This window comes from Mastigoproctus giganteus, chromosome 2 (assembly GCF_048544385.1).
Source record: "Mastigoproctus giganteus isolate SK-2022 chromosome 2, ASM4854438v1, whole genome shotgun sequence".
Classification (NCBI taxonomy): Eukaryota; Metazoa; Arthropoda; class Arachnida; order Uropygi; family Thelyphonidae; genus Mastigoproctus; species Mastigoproctus giganteus.
This window is the reverse complement of record NC_143576.1, coordinates 134042000-134057486: the sequence shown is the minus strand read 5'-3', so window position 1 is coordinate 134057486 and position 15487 is coordinate 134042000. Positions and strand designations below refer to the sequence as shown.

The window sequence follows — 15487 nt, the reverse complement described above, 5'->3', positions numbered from 1 at the left end:
CAGCAGTGCAAAGCAAAATTTGCACAATATTCAAATTGTAACCATATGTATATCAATGTTGGTATAGTGCAGGGGTGGTCAACGAGTTTATTGCAATCTACCAGTTGATTGCGGATTTAATTTTGGTTGATCACAACGAATTTTAAATATACAGTATCTCTCGATTTGTGCAACTTGTGCAATGAAATTTTTGAGATGGTAGATTGCGGTACATTTTGAAGGAAAAAAGTAGATGGCATTACAAATTAAGTTGGCCACTCCTGGTATAGTGTATTAGATACACAGATATATTCTAGAGGTTCCCAAAGTGTGGAGATGTGCCCCCAGTACAGTTAATTTTGGAGGGGGGGCTTGTCATTTGCATAAAGCACTTTTTTTTAAATGAAAAATGGACAAATCATCCCAGTAATCCAGGTATGAAGCATTTCTTATTTATTTCTATTATTAATATTTTTTTCTTTGAGATTAAATATATACAGGCAACCCCCATATAACCCAGGACTTCTACAACATGGTTTTGCCCTAACATAATTGATAAATTGCAGCAATCCTCACACAACACGGTACTTATATAACATGGTTTCACTCTAACACTGTTAGAGAATTTCAGTAAACCTCAGAAAGCACGGTATTTTTTGAGGATTTATGCAAAGAAAACCCTATATCATTATGTCGGATGCAATTTTTCAATGTTTCCATTCTCGTTTTGTGAATCCCCACTGTTGACTCGCTAGTCGTTATGCAAAAAAAAATTATTGGGAAATCCCCGAATTATGTTTTGTTTGGAAATTCCGTATTATTCTTTCCTTTGCTCTCTTCCCAGCATTGATATACTAGACATTAACTTTCATCCCACGCCTTATACTGGCTTGTGCCAAATTTTACACTAAAAAGCATACAGGAAGGCAAACTTTGCCGAGCAATTAGAATCGTATTTTCTGAATGAGAGCCTTCGAGTGAGAGGAAAACAAATTTCAAAATGGAGCTTCAAAAATGCTTAGCTCCATACCATGCAATTTACAAAGACCTATCAAGCAAAAGGAAACAAATCTAGATTACTAATTTTTTAAGGAGAACAGAAGATACATGAAATCTAGATGCTGCACAAGAAAGTTCAGAATGTGAAGATATTCTACAATTGAGAAAACGTTCTTGTTTGGTTGTAATTAGCAGCAGTGAAAAGGCAGAAAATTACATGAATGTGCATTATCTGACATACACGTATCAGTGTGTAAGACATTTGTTCAGTTATTACTATTTTTAGGTGTGGCTGGTTAAAGTATTATCCGAAGTATTCGAAACTCTCCAACCATTTCCAGCAGGTATTAAACTCTACATCCGTTATGCTTATGACATTCTATTAATTGGAGACAAAATTACCATCGACAATCTCTTTATTAAGTTTAATTCAATACATCCCAGATTAAAATATACCCTGGAATTAGATACGAATAACACAATTAATTTCCACAACTTAATCATATATAAAATGGGCAATAGACTGGGTACAAAAATCTACATGAAAAAAAACAAACCCAGGTAAGCCTATACTTTCATTCACATCACCCCTTTTGTTCAAAAAAATCCGTTCTTTATAATCAATTCTTTAAAGTCTTAAAATGTTGCCATTCTCAAGATGATTTGGCTTTTGGGTTAAAATACCTCACAGAAAAGTTTAAAACCAGGAAATATCCTGTCAAATTAATTCAACAAACTATTCTAGCAGTCCAGGATATAAAAAAGCCTAACATTTCAAATACTCATGTTTTCCTCCCTTACCATTGTCGAATTGTCATATGTTTACATCATATCTTCACTAACACAGATATTTCCTTGATTTTCTCCACTTATAACAAATTAGGAACTCCCTTTAAGAAATACAAAGAAGCCCATGTATACGACACTGAAGACATTAATAATAAAGTTTATCTAGCCAACTGCCAGTCAGACTGCAGCGCGTTATATCAGGAGTACTACCAACAAATTTGGATCATCCACTACCGCAAATACATGCACATACTACCATGTTAATAGATTCCGAACACATCAAGAAAACACCGAGCTCTCTCAACATGTGTATACTCACAACCATAACACCTCAGTTGATGCTGCAATTACCATTATGAAATTAAATTCAAGCTACAGGCTCCTTCAATACAAAACTCTCATAATAGAATGGTACCAGCTTAACACCAACCTTGACGTCCTCAAGACCAAACATCTGGCTTCCCTTTCCCCAATTTGGAATCTCGCATGCATTAAAATACAACACATTCAGCAAAATATTTTGGGTACTTAAAGTTCATGCCAATTCTCTATCCTTCATTTCCTTAGTGCCAACGGAAGATACTTTTAACAAAAGTCCATCTTCACGACTATTGGCCTTATTCTCATTTAATCATCATAACTTTACAATTTTACGTTTTAAAACTGACAACTAGAGGATAACAGGGTGCACCTTTTCTCCTCTGAGCTTAATTTTAACCCAAAATTTTAACTAATGATTTTAGTTTTTAATCTGAGGCCTTCCCACAACCCCCTTTTTATATAATTCATGAAACAAAAAGGATCGTGATGTGAGTGCCAGTTTTATTTAAGCCTTGACTAAAGTGTATATTTTCCGATATTACTATTTTTAATAAAAAAATTTCCAATAGTTATAAAATTATATATTTTTGTTAACTTCTGGAATGTAACCCCCTTTTTGTACTGGTTCTTAGTCCTGTATAACACAGTTTAGAGATTTTAACTACCGTGTTATACGGAGTTTACCAGTATATAAATTTATAGTATGTATATAGTTTGCTGACGAGGCTAGTGGGAGCCAGACGTGTTCAAAGCCGCTAAGTGAACTTTTTTATTTATCAATTTGAAATTAGTTTTTGTATAACTTTTGATTTAAATTTAGTAGTATAGTTTTTTAGTGATTTGCCGATTAAATTTTTGCATTTATTTTTTAATCGGCCTTGTAATTGTGAAGAAAACAATGTCGATTTCTGTCAGCATTGTATCGAAAGTAGCATTAGAATCTGCCGCTATTGTTTTCGTATTGATACAGCAGATACTGGTAGTTTCTACATAACTTGTAGTAGGTAATCAGCAGAGGATTATAAATGCTAAATTATAGCACTACTTACATGATTAATAATTGAACTTGTCACATAGATCGTAGTGTACGACAGTAATCTTCGTAGAGCTTTTAGAATCGGTGATTTAGCATAGATAGCTATCGGAAAGTTCGAACCGAGTGGGTGGCAATAGATAGTTAAATTTATTATCTATTATAACTACTTAGATTTTACAAATGTACTTTTAAATAAATACATATAATGACTTAGATTTTACAAACATTATAAATCAGTACATATAACTTGATAGGATACAGGAAATGCATATAACGTAACTCGGTTGGAGATAAAACTCGATACTAAAACATAATATGAATTTGATAGTATGAACCAGAGCTATAATGCTCAATACACTCAGTGTTGATATCAATATTTGTAAAAGAATAAGAGAAGGTTACCTCAATATGATACGGAAGTATTCTACATATCATATTGAAGTAAACTTCTCTTATTCTTTTACAAATACAGATACTGAAATATATATATACACAGGGTGTTTATAAATGTTGGGAACACTTTCAGTGATTTATTGCACAAAGCCTAGGACAGATATCAGTGTCATAAACATAACTTGTAAAGAGAAAACGTCAAAGTTTTTTTTACATCACATCACTTCACAACGATTCAATGTAGGAACCACGGGTGACACAGAAAATGTCCACATGGTAATCGAACTCTTTACATACCCTGCCCAGCATATCCTGTGTGACCATGATGGTAGCTTCTTCAATTCTCTACTTTAGTTCCTGGATGTCACGTGGCAAACGTGGTACATAAACACGATCCTTTATGTAGCCCCACAAGAAGAAATGGGCACTTCCGTAGCCAGGTGGGCAGGATCTGCAGTGCGAAGAACACACTTCTTGATTAGACCGGAGTTCGAGCCCATGACCACCAAATACGGAGATGCAGAAAGGTCGGGGAATGACCACCGCATATCCTCGGAGCAATATGGCCTTAGTTGCTAATGCTCCAAAAAAAAACCAAATAACAACAACAATAAAGAAGAAATCACATGGAGTTAAATCCAGTGATCTTGCCGGCCATTTCAAGAAACATTCGTCCCTTTCTCCAGCACGTCCAATCCAACACTTCTGTAGCTCGGTGTTAAGGTAGGCCTGAACGTCTTTATGGAAGTGGGGAGGGTCCCTGTCTGCTGTTAAATAAAGTCATCACTATCTTTCTGAACTTGAGGCATCAACCATTGCTGTAGCATACTGAGGTAGGATTGCCCAGTTACAGTGCTCTTGGCAAAGAAGAAAGGTCCATACAGTTTTCACTGTGACAAGGCACAGAAAACATTCGCCTTTGCGAATCATGCTCATCTCTTCAGGTTTCTGGGTGCCTCAGATTAAACAATTGTGTTGTTGGGTCAACAATTGTTGACCTTCCCATTGGTGTGAAATATGGTCTCATTGTTAAACACTATGCGATTAAAGTCGTCATCGTCTTCGGTCAGACCTTGCAGTTCACAACAAAATTGGAAACACTTCTCTTTGTCAACTTCCTTTAACATATGCACCAACTGCAATTTATACGGCTTCATAGAAAGTTTTTTTACGAAGAACCTTCCATACTGTCTGGACTGGCATTGCAACTCGCGTGACGCTCTCCGCATTGATTTATTAAGACTCTTTGTGAATGTCTCTCTCAATCATTCCACATTATCAACAGCAGAGGTGTATAGCTAAAAAAAATAGTGCCGGAACACTCGTAAAAAAAATAGTACTGGAATGCTCGTTCTCCAGAAGACTATATGATAATGCCACATCGATTGTACAGTAACTGAATCAGACTTCAGACTCGCGGTTCATAGAACAACCAGCTCTAGCATTCAGCTATGGCGAAACAAATTTCAGCATTTGCACGCATCACAGTATATCTCATTCGTTGGATCTCTTTATCTGACACATTGTACTTTAGTAAGAAACCTTCAAGTTTCATTGCGAAATTTATATTTCTGTTTTTAAATAAATTTTTAAAGAAATTTATTAATTTTAAAGATTAAAATATATTTTTAGTAGCAATGGGTGAAATAGATATTTCTCCCTCCCCTTTGATTATGCCATTGTTTCATAATATTAGGTGTATAAATTTAATGATTTTCTATTATGACATTTAGAAAAAAGTACCAGAAATCGTTCCGGTGCATTCCGACCCGAATACACTACTGATCAACAGTAACACTAGGCCAGCCACTGCTCTTTCCCGAACACAAGCAACCATGTTTCCAAATTGCTTATGCAACTTCTAATAGCCTTCCTGGTTGGTGGCTGTTTACCGTATGCACTTCGAAATTTCCTTTGAAGTCAATTGCACACTTGTTCTTATCAAACAGTAGCACACAAAATACCTTTTTGTGACCGGAAGCCGCCATCTTTCAACAAGGCTATGCGTGTGGTAGACGTATGACAGGTAAAACCAACTGACAGTGAATGAGGGAACTACATGCCTCGGCAGTAAAAACTGGGAAACTTTCATTTTATCACTTTCACATGGTATAAATAAGTAAATGGTATCTCTCTTACTCTGTGTGCTATAAATTATTGAAAGTGTTCCCACCATTTACAGACACCCTGTGTGTGTGTGTATATATATATATATATATAAAATTATATTTAAATAATGTTGGAAAAGAAGTATTACTTAATTATATTTAAATAATGTGGCGGGCTGATCTTGCGATCGTTTCGCCTTTGCGGCGATTTGTTTAGCGTTCGAAATGCAGCGATTCCCTGACCATTATTGGCCTTGTGGCCTCTGTTGAGATGGGGCATAATGGTCAGTCTATTTTTTATTTTTATTTTGTTTTGTTTTATTGTGAATGGTTTAAATCTCTGTTTGGTGATATTTCACATAAATTTGGACCTGGTGCCCATCAGAGGGGACACTGCTAAATTTCTATTTAATTGGCTTTAAATTTCAATGAATTATTATTCGTATAATTAGATTTTCTAAATTAATTTAGAGTTTCCGTTGCAATATATATTTTTATTTTTGTTACCTTTCTCTTCCCTCCCTGCTAGATTTGAATCTAGGTTTAATTTTGTTTTTTCGCTCTTGTCTTGCCGTACTGCTGGCATTATTTTATTATTTTAAACCTTATTCTAATTTATATGACTATACATATATATATATATATATATATATAGTGTTATTGGGATATAAGTTGTATTGATAAGTTGTATTCAATATTTTTCTATTGAAATTGAACATTTAATTGAATCGAAATCATGACTAAGACCAGAGCAGCAAAGCAAAAGGCTCAAGCTAAATGGGAGTGCTGTGACTCAGGGAAGAACTGAGGAGGGGGCAGATGTCATCTAAATTACAGCCTTTTGAAATGTACTGCTTGTGCGATGTTTGTGGATCAGCCAGGAGTGGGACATGATATTGCAACGAGGAATGTCTTTGTGTGTGGGAACATGCGATGTGAGGAAATCAGGTGCCAACTCACCGTTATGGGCCTATAAGAGAGTGTTGAAGGACAGGGTAGATGCCCTGGAAGGACATAAATTGAGGGGACTATCAGGTACTCAGCTGCCCACATCAATGCCAGAGATTGCACTTGATTATCACACAACGTAGTGGCAACCACCAAGGCAAAATGCGCTGGCCCCACTTGTCGGTGACTCCGTTGTCAGGGAAATGGGGAATATATTGTGCAAAAGGAAGAGATGGAAAAGGACCAGGGTATGTCTGCCACGGGCAGGTGTTGATGATGATGTAGAGCAGATATCATCTTTTAAAGGAATAAAAGGTGATATTGTTGTACATATTACCACCAATGATATTAAGAGTAGGGGTCCAGCAGAATTACTTAACAAGAACAGGACAATGTTAAAAAAAAAGCAGTGAGTTGGGGTCGAATTTAAAAGTGTCTGCAATTCTGCCCAGACATGATACGAGGGAGTGTACAATAAGAGCCTTGTCGATCAACTCAGCCCTGGAGAGATTCTGCAAGGCTGAAGGGGCAGAATTTTTTTCAGCCTAATCTCTGCTTGTTAAAAGGAGAAACTGCTTCTACAGGGATGGGATACACTTAAATAGAAAGGGTGCGAGAATATTTGCTGATGCTATGGAGGCAGTGTTAGGTGGGTTGGAAAACTGCAAGCTTGGAGGGAATAATGGACTAATAGATTAACAGTAACTGCTGGGAGAGGTGAAAGTGATTCTTGCTCTACTTCTATCGGAATGAGCAGCAGCCTGGTAAAACAAGGTGCGGGCATTTTAGAGATTTCTGGGAGTCACTGCAGAACAAGTAAATACATGGGTTAAGGTAGTTAAGAATAGGAACAGGTGCATGTACACCAATGCTAGGAGTTTGGTAAATAAAAATTATGAATTTGAGATATTGGTCAAAACATCAAATGCAGATATTGTTGGGATATCAGAGACGTGCTGTGACACAACCATAAGGAATGCAGAAATGGAATTTGGGGAGTACAATGTGTACAGGAAGGAAGGGAGGGACGCTTATGCTATTAGTTAAGTAACACATAAAATCCAAGTAAGTACAGCAAATCGACATGGGTGGACAGATCAGTGTCGAGTCTGTCTGGTGTGATATAAACACTGAGAAAGGCAAAATGCAAGTAGGAGTGTGTTATAGGCCTAATGACTGTGATGAGTACATCGAACAGTTGTGCAGAGAAATAGAGTGAGCCAGTAAATCAGAATATCATGTAATGGGGGATTTAACTTTCCAGATATTAACTGGAACTTGTGGGTTGGTCACTCGCATGCTAGCAAGACTTTTGTGGATTTATTGGAGGACTGTTTTCTACAGCAACATGTTTGAGGGAGTAACATTCGATCTGATTATCAGCAGTGATTATTCAGGCAGATAAAGCAACAACTAGGTGACAGTGATCACAGTGCACTAATGTGGGATTTACTTAAAGATGTAACTACCATCAAGGGTAAAGGGAGGGGGTTGTTGTTTTCGTAAAAGTGACTAGAGTGGTCTCAGACAGTGCATAAATTCTACGGGGTGAGCCCAACTGATAAGGTTACCAACAGTTAATCTTGGAAGCTACTAGGCTTTTCATACCAACTAAGAAATACTGTTCAAGGTTTAGGTTTAAATGGATGTCAGATAAACTAATGAGACGTGTGGCAGAGAAGAAAAATGCATGCGATACATATAAATTAACAGATTACACGGACGCCTATGACAGAATACAAGATGGTCTATAACCAAGTCACAAAGGAGGTTAAGTAAACAAAGGCAGATTATGAGAAATGTTTGGCAAAGGATGCAAAGAAAAACAGCAAAGAGAGTTCTTTAGTTAATGTAAATTCTAGAAGGAAAGGAATTAATCAGATTGGTCAACTTGATATCAATGGTTCAACTGTTGATGATACTGCTCGGGTAGCTAACAAACTAAATGAGTATTTTGCACCTACATTCACAGATGAAGAGTTATTCAGGGAGGGGAATACTAGAGGTGTATTAAACTCTGGCAGTGAAATAAATAATTTTGTAATAACCGAGAGCAAAGCAGAGGAGAAATTGTTACAGATAAACATAAGAAAGGCACCTGGGTTGGATGGGATCTATCCAGTTATATTAAAGGAGGCAGGAAAGGAAGTTTTTTTTTTTTTTTTTTAGGAGCATTAGCAACTAAGGCCATATTGCTCCAGGGATATGTGGTGGTCATTCCCTGATCTTTACGCATCCTCCGTATTTGGTGGTCATGGGCTAGAACCCCGGTCTAATCAAGAAGCGTGTGCTACGCACTGCTGCTCCTGCCCACCTGGCTACGGAGGCGCCCTCAGGAAAGGAAGTAAGCAAACCCTTAGCCATAATTATGATAGCTTCCCTGGACTCAGGGTAGGTACCCATACACTGGAGATTTCCAAATCTGACTTATACTCACAAAGGAGGATCAAAGGCCATCACGAGTAATTACACTCCTGTCAGTTTAACTTCTGTTGCAGGGAAATTAATGGATATACTGGTTAAGAAGCACTGCAGGATCATCTAGACAAGACTTCAGTTATAGTTCAGACACAGCACGGGGTTGTTAGGGGACATCTTGTCTAACCCATTTTGATTGGATACTATGATATGGTCACAGAGGAACTTGATGCAAAGAATAATTCTATTATCATATATTTGGATCTTAGAAAGGCTTTTGATACTATTGCACATGGAAGATTGCAGCACAAATTAGGAGGAGTGTAGCATTAGAGGAAAATTGCTGGTATGGGTATTAAGGGTAAGTTGCTACAATGGATAAAGCTATTGTTGAGTGATAGAAGACAGAGGGTGGTAATCAATGGACACTGTCTTCATGGACTAATGTTATTAGTGGAGTCCCCCAGGTTCAGTGTCAGTGCCATTGTTATTTTCTGCATTTAATAATGATATTGATGATGGTATATGAGGATTAATGTCTAAATTTGCAGACAATATGATTTGGCAGGATTGTTAATGACACTAATGACAGTACTCTACTGCAACAGGATCCAGAAAAGTTGAGCAGATAGGCTGAGAGGTGGCAACTGAAGTTTAACATTGACAAATGTAAAGTACTGCAAATGGGATGAGGTAACCTCAGAGTAACGTATCAACTGTGTGGTACTACACTGACAGTGGTAGAGAATGAAAAGAACCTGGAGGTAATTGTGCAGTCAGTTTTCTGAGCAGTGCAGAGGTCTGAAAGAGTAGCTCATGGTATCTTGTCAATAATATACAGGAATTTTTCTAGCAGGGATAAGGAGGTGTTTTTTCCCCTTGTATAAGGCCACACCTTGAGCACTGTATACAGGTCTGGAGGCCTCATTTTAAGAAGGATGTAGAGCTGCTAGTAACAAGTTTAGTAAATGGCACAAAGGGTTGGTCTTACAAAGAAAGTTTTATTGTAATTTGCAAATTACAGTGACTGGAGACTAGGCACCTGCGAGGTGATCTGATTGAGGTGTATAAGCCCTTGAATGGTTTGAGCTTGTTTGTTTTGTTATTTGGAGCATTAGCAACTAAGGCCATATTGCTCTGGGGATATGCGGTGGTCATTCCTTGACCTTTCTGCATCCTCCGTATTTGGTGGTCGATTGGTGTGAGCATGCTCAATGCTGACGGGATTCTTCCTCTTGATCAGATTAAGAACCTGAGGGGGCATAAATTCAAATTGAGGAAAGACAGTTGTAGTATAGATATGTGGAAATTTGCCTTTAGACAGCAGGTGGTTGATTGCTGGAACAAATTTCCATCTATCGTTGTAGAAGTTGATAGCTTAAATAGATTCAACGCAGAACTAGACAAATATTTGGAGCAAGTGAAAAGGTGATATGAAACGAGAAGGTTTTTTTTTTTTTGGCTGATGCTGTATAAGCTTGCTTTCTTGCATCATATGCCTTTACTAATGCTAATGCTAATATTCATAGTGAAATTATGTCAAATCTGTTTATTTGCACTTGTTCTGAAACTTTTTTGGGAGTGGGGCATGAAATTTATGAAAAATTTTAACAGCGCTCAAGTTATGAAAGTTTGGTAACCTCTGACATATTTAGTATTATATCACTGCATTTTAATTAAATCATTAACTTTCTTTTTTTTTCTATACTTTCAGCCTTTTATATATTTTCCTTTCTTGTGCTTCCATTTTGTTTCCCTTCTCCTAGGTCAGCATCTTGCAGAATGAACATTAATAACTCTTTTTTTTTTTTCTTTTTTTTTTTTTTTTTGGCCAAACTTCTTTTTCTCTACTATACTTTCACTAGCACTCTTCTTTAGCAGCTCAGCACGTGTAGGTGATGGTGAACATTCTACTTTAATTAATACATTTCCACCATACAGCTACTATTATCATCAACTACTTAGAGGTTATAACTTCTTATGGACAAGTCACCTTTTAGTGATGAGCAAATTGTGAATGATAGTAAAATTAAATACAGTAAAGTATTGAACTAGGGAGTTAGGAAATGCCTAATTAATGAAGCCATCATTAACTTCATTAGACAGAGAAAGATCATTTATTAGTTTCTTGTTTTAAATCAACAGAAAAAGAAACTGTATATGATGTATGGAGTATCTTATGTTAGGCAGGCCCCTAAACAGATGATCAACTCCACTGTTTTACAGAATATTTTAAGGCCGGGTGTGTTCAAAGTGACTTGTTTTATGGTGATTGATCACAAGAAAAGTTTGTATATGGTCCTCCATGAGGAGGCAATCCATAATATACATCTACAACCCACTCAAAATATTTGCACAGAAAAAAAAAAAAAAAAAAAAAAAAAAAAAAAAGGAAAAGAGAGGGGGGGGAAGGCAATTCAACCACGGAATACCAGTACCATCAGCACCCTGTGCTACCAGCAGGTGTAAGCTCACCGCTCAAGGAGGGGGGCGGGGATATAAGAAGAGACAGAGTTGAATCCTTGGAAGTCAGAGAATCCTGTGCCATCAGCAACCAACCAAACTGACAGCTCAAGCAAAAGTAATTCCAACCTGCAAGACAGAGAGGCCAGAAAAACAATAATGTAATAAAATAAAATCGGTAGGTACAAGGGAAGGACGGTTTGTGAAAAGAATATATTGTGAAACAGTATAATGGAGAGTGGGGGAAGGTGAGGAGGGATGAGTTCAAGAAGTAGACTGAATTAGTCCCTAAAGTCACCACTGGAATGGCTGCCATGAAATACTGCTATTTCTGGTATGTTAAGCCACTGAAACACTAATCTGTGAAAAAAATTTTATCTAAGTTTAAATTGAATGAAAATATCCTCATTTTCTGTTTATTTTCTTTCTTGTCCTGGACTGCACACACCAGAGATAAGTGAAATGGGCTGCAGTGGTAGAGCACATGCACCAAACCCCATTTTATCAACAAAGACAGTGCATGTTTTTGAGAGGACAATATCAAGATCAAGTAGTTTTGCATTTTGGGATCTGCAGGCTGTCACAAGGTAAAAAGGGTATATCTTCAGATATAATCAAGTTCTGTGGTTTTGCTAAGTGTAGATTTACCTCTTAGCAGATCAGTTCTTGCCAGATGTCCACCAGCTCATTCCAGCAAGCATCTGGCATTTTCACTTTTTGGGTTCTCTATCATTTCTGATAGAGTGTCTAGTTAGTTCTTGAAGAGTAGATTTGAAAGACCAGTGAATGATGGTCATTTGTGGCCCAGTCTGCCTTGATAACCCATTAAGTAACCTTAGTGGCAATATTTTTTAAGCAGAAGGTGATATCAATGTTTGATTCACCTTTGCTATTACTTAACACGAATAATGGCTTCTTTGACATATATAGAACAACCAGATTATGGGTTATGACAAGGTCTTCAAGTAACAGGCCTCTGTGAGCTTGTTGGGCACTATGCCAAAGTGAAGATATGGCACTGGCAGCCATAACAAAATGGATATTTCTATTTCCCAGGTTATAAATCACTCTTTCCAGGTACAAGATAGTAACATTAAGATCTTCATTTGGAAGACGGTACAGTGAAACTAGATAGCATGTTAAAAAGGTAATAAGCATGCAGATTGTGGTGACATGATAATGATTATTTTTGGATAACAATGCATGATTTAGGATATGTCATCAGTATATATATGCTTTAGAGGGTCTTCAAAAAAGCAGTGACATAGAACCTTCTCCCAAACTGCCTTCTCTGGAATTAAAGCTCTTGTATACAAACAATATCCTCACATTCTATTCAGCAGTTTCGTAATTTCATCAGCAACCATCTTGGTTCTTCTGTGTGCATTAATTTGAATTATCTTATTTAGGGATGTGTAATTTGATTTTACATAGCTGTTAATATTATGATTGTTAGTCAGCTCTGTTAGCATTATGAATGGTAGTCGGCTCTGTTAGCATTATGATTGGTAGTTGCTTTATTTTTATCTTGTTCCAGTTCTTACTAAAGCAATTCAGTGCTAATGGCCAGCATTTGAGTTAATTTCTGTTAAACCTGTAATAAATTCCAACCTTCTGAATGGCATTTGTTTTCCGTGTAAGTTCTGACAAGTTCTTTAGAATTAGCACTAAAAATATAGCCAGTAACACCATGTATTTCGGAAACATAAAAATCTGTGCATACCTGCATTAATGTTAAATAATAAACTGCAGTTCTATGCTCCAAAACAATTTACTTCTAACTTATCTGAGTGGAATTTGAAATCAGGAGACATAAATAACTCCCAAAGACAATTTTAATACATTTGAAACTCCTGCAGCCTTTTTACCAGTCCTAGAATTTATAAGACAGTTATATCTAACTAAGGAGGTAAATGCTAATCCTTCTCGTTAATCAGAAAACCAGGAAATTCGTTTGGGAATAGTACTTCCTCTAGTAGTCCCAATTTACTATTCGAGAAGCAAGTGTTTTTGATGAATAAAATTTCTATCCAAACTCATTACAGACTATTGTTTGACTATCATTAAAAGAGTATTGTAATTCACAGCAGCAAGGAAAGTAGGAAGCTGCATCATATCTTGAGGTAAAACAGAAAAAAAAAAAAAGTCAAGAGAGAAACTACAATAATATATTGAAAGAGATTTTATAGGCAAAAATTTGGAATGGATGACTCAGTGGCCAGCTGAAAAGAAGCTGACTAGGCTGGCCTCAGCCCTGTACCAGCCATGTTCTATTTGTTGTCCCTTTGAATGATGTAGGCAGGGCAGAATGTGATTATTAATTAGCAATTTAGTATATACTGATGTATTTTGGTACTTCTAAACAACCATCCAGCTAATCAGGATATACTTGAATGACTGGATAAGACACTCTGAATGGGAACTAACCGTGAATTGTGACAAACTCCATACTGATATAGCCGGTCTGGAATGAATTTACAATGCATCTGCTAATGCTCTAGTGCACAAGAGGCCAACTGGCTACTCATATAGCCATTCCCTATGTCTTTTACTATGATTCCCATCTCCCATACTGCCCCTTTTTGTCTTTCCCTGGCTACGACCATCTGTTTAGCGGCAGCCTCCCCTACAGCTGGCATCCTCTTTCCCTAGCTTTACTTCCCTTTCATACTATCTCCCACATGCTCACTTTCAAAAAATGTTTTTTTATTTTATTATCTTTTTATTATTTATTTATTTTTGGGCCCTACATTGGAAGGTTAGGAGACTGTGTCAGGTCCAGTCAGGTCCAAGTAAGGAGGAGGAGTTGTTAGTTAAAGTGATAGAATAGAGCAGCAGAAACGTACCCACCCTGGGAAGATTGGAGTTTGCAGCATTTTTTTCCCTAGGTGGAAAAATGCTAGGTGTGGCTCTGTAGGCGAAGTGAAGCGTCCATCAGTGGATATCACAACCAGCAAAGATATCCCATCCCCAGGTGGGGTCACAGCAAGAAGATCTTGCTCCAGGGAATCTGAGGTCAGTAGTGCTCTCCCACTAGGATTAAAAATCACTCACTACGATGGAGATGGGATCCACTGAGGTTCCTTATTGTGCTGAGGTGTCTGTCCTTGAAAGTAAGGTCACTGGTTATAAACAAAACAGGTATGCAATTGGCTGCATGTTCCAATGTTGGGGGTCAGGTGGAGAAGGAAGACAAAGTTGAAGACCTCACCCTTGAGGATATTTCCGGGAGGTAAGGGTTGACCAGCAAGAGAAGATCTGCAGAGATTATATTGCAGCAAATGGTCACAGGTCAGGACTCCTTTGGTTAAGTCCTGAAATGTAGCTTCCATTGCAGTAGTTGGTACAAGTTTGTTCCTTTGCTCCAATATGTAAGGTTAGTTTGGTCACAGTCGGAGGATTGGTCCCATTAATGTTTATCTGGTAAAAATGTTTATCTGGTAAATTTGATCTTATTGTTGGAGTTTGCATTTCAGGTTGATGTTGGCACTGTTCTTGGGTAATAGCCACCCTACACTGGAAGAGGGCATTAGCAAACCTACAGAAGGCAGCATAGTTAGCCTGAGATGCAATTAATTCTGGTGCTACATTTGGACATAGCAGACAGTCAAAATTTTAAGTTATGTCCATATGTCCATGTATATGTGACCGCATGCATCAGGTGGCCCCAGGATTCTCTCTTTCCACGGGTGCAATCTGTGGTGCCTGTCTGAGACCCATGCTGTGAAGTTTTTCATTGAAGCTACCCTCGCCTGCAAACAAGATGAGAGCATGGAACCCTGGGGTGAACCATTTAGTTTTTTGTTGCAGCAACTACTGGTAAAAATTTTACAGGTGATTGCTCCTTTGGCTGTGTGAGTTTTTCCATATCACTTGCCATTTGGAGACTAACAGGGTTAGTCTCCAAATGGTCAGGTCTTGTTTAGCAAGTATATTGAGGTCTATCTGGTGATAAGCAACTTCCTCAAGGGAAATTTTGTCGTTAAGGTTCTGCAGTGCAATGGTGGAGGTTGTCCTGCAGGTCTCTGATTGT

The 15487-nt window shown here is 37.5% G+C and overlaps 1 protein-coding gene across 1 annotated transcript in view; it reads right to left on the bottom strand.

Annotated features, from left to right (window-relative positions):
- Window positions 1–15487, bottom strand: part of LOC150089578 (DNA (cytosine-5)-methyltransferase PliMCI-like) — a 596839-nt gene that overhangs the window by 226959 nt on the left and 354393 nt on the right. The window lies entirely within an intron of this gene.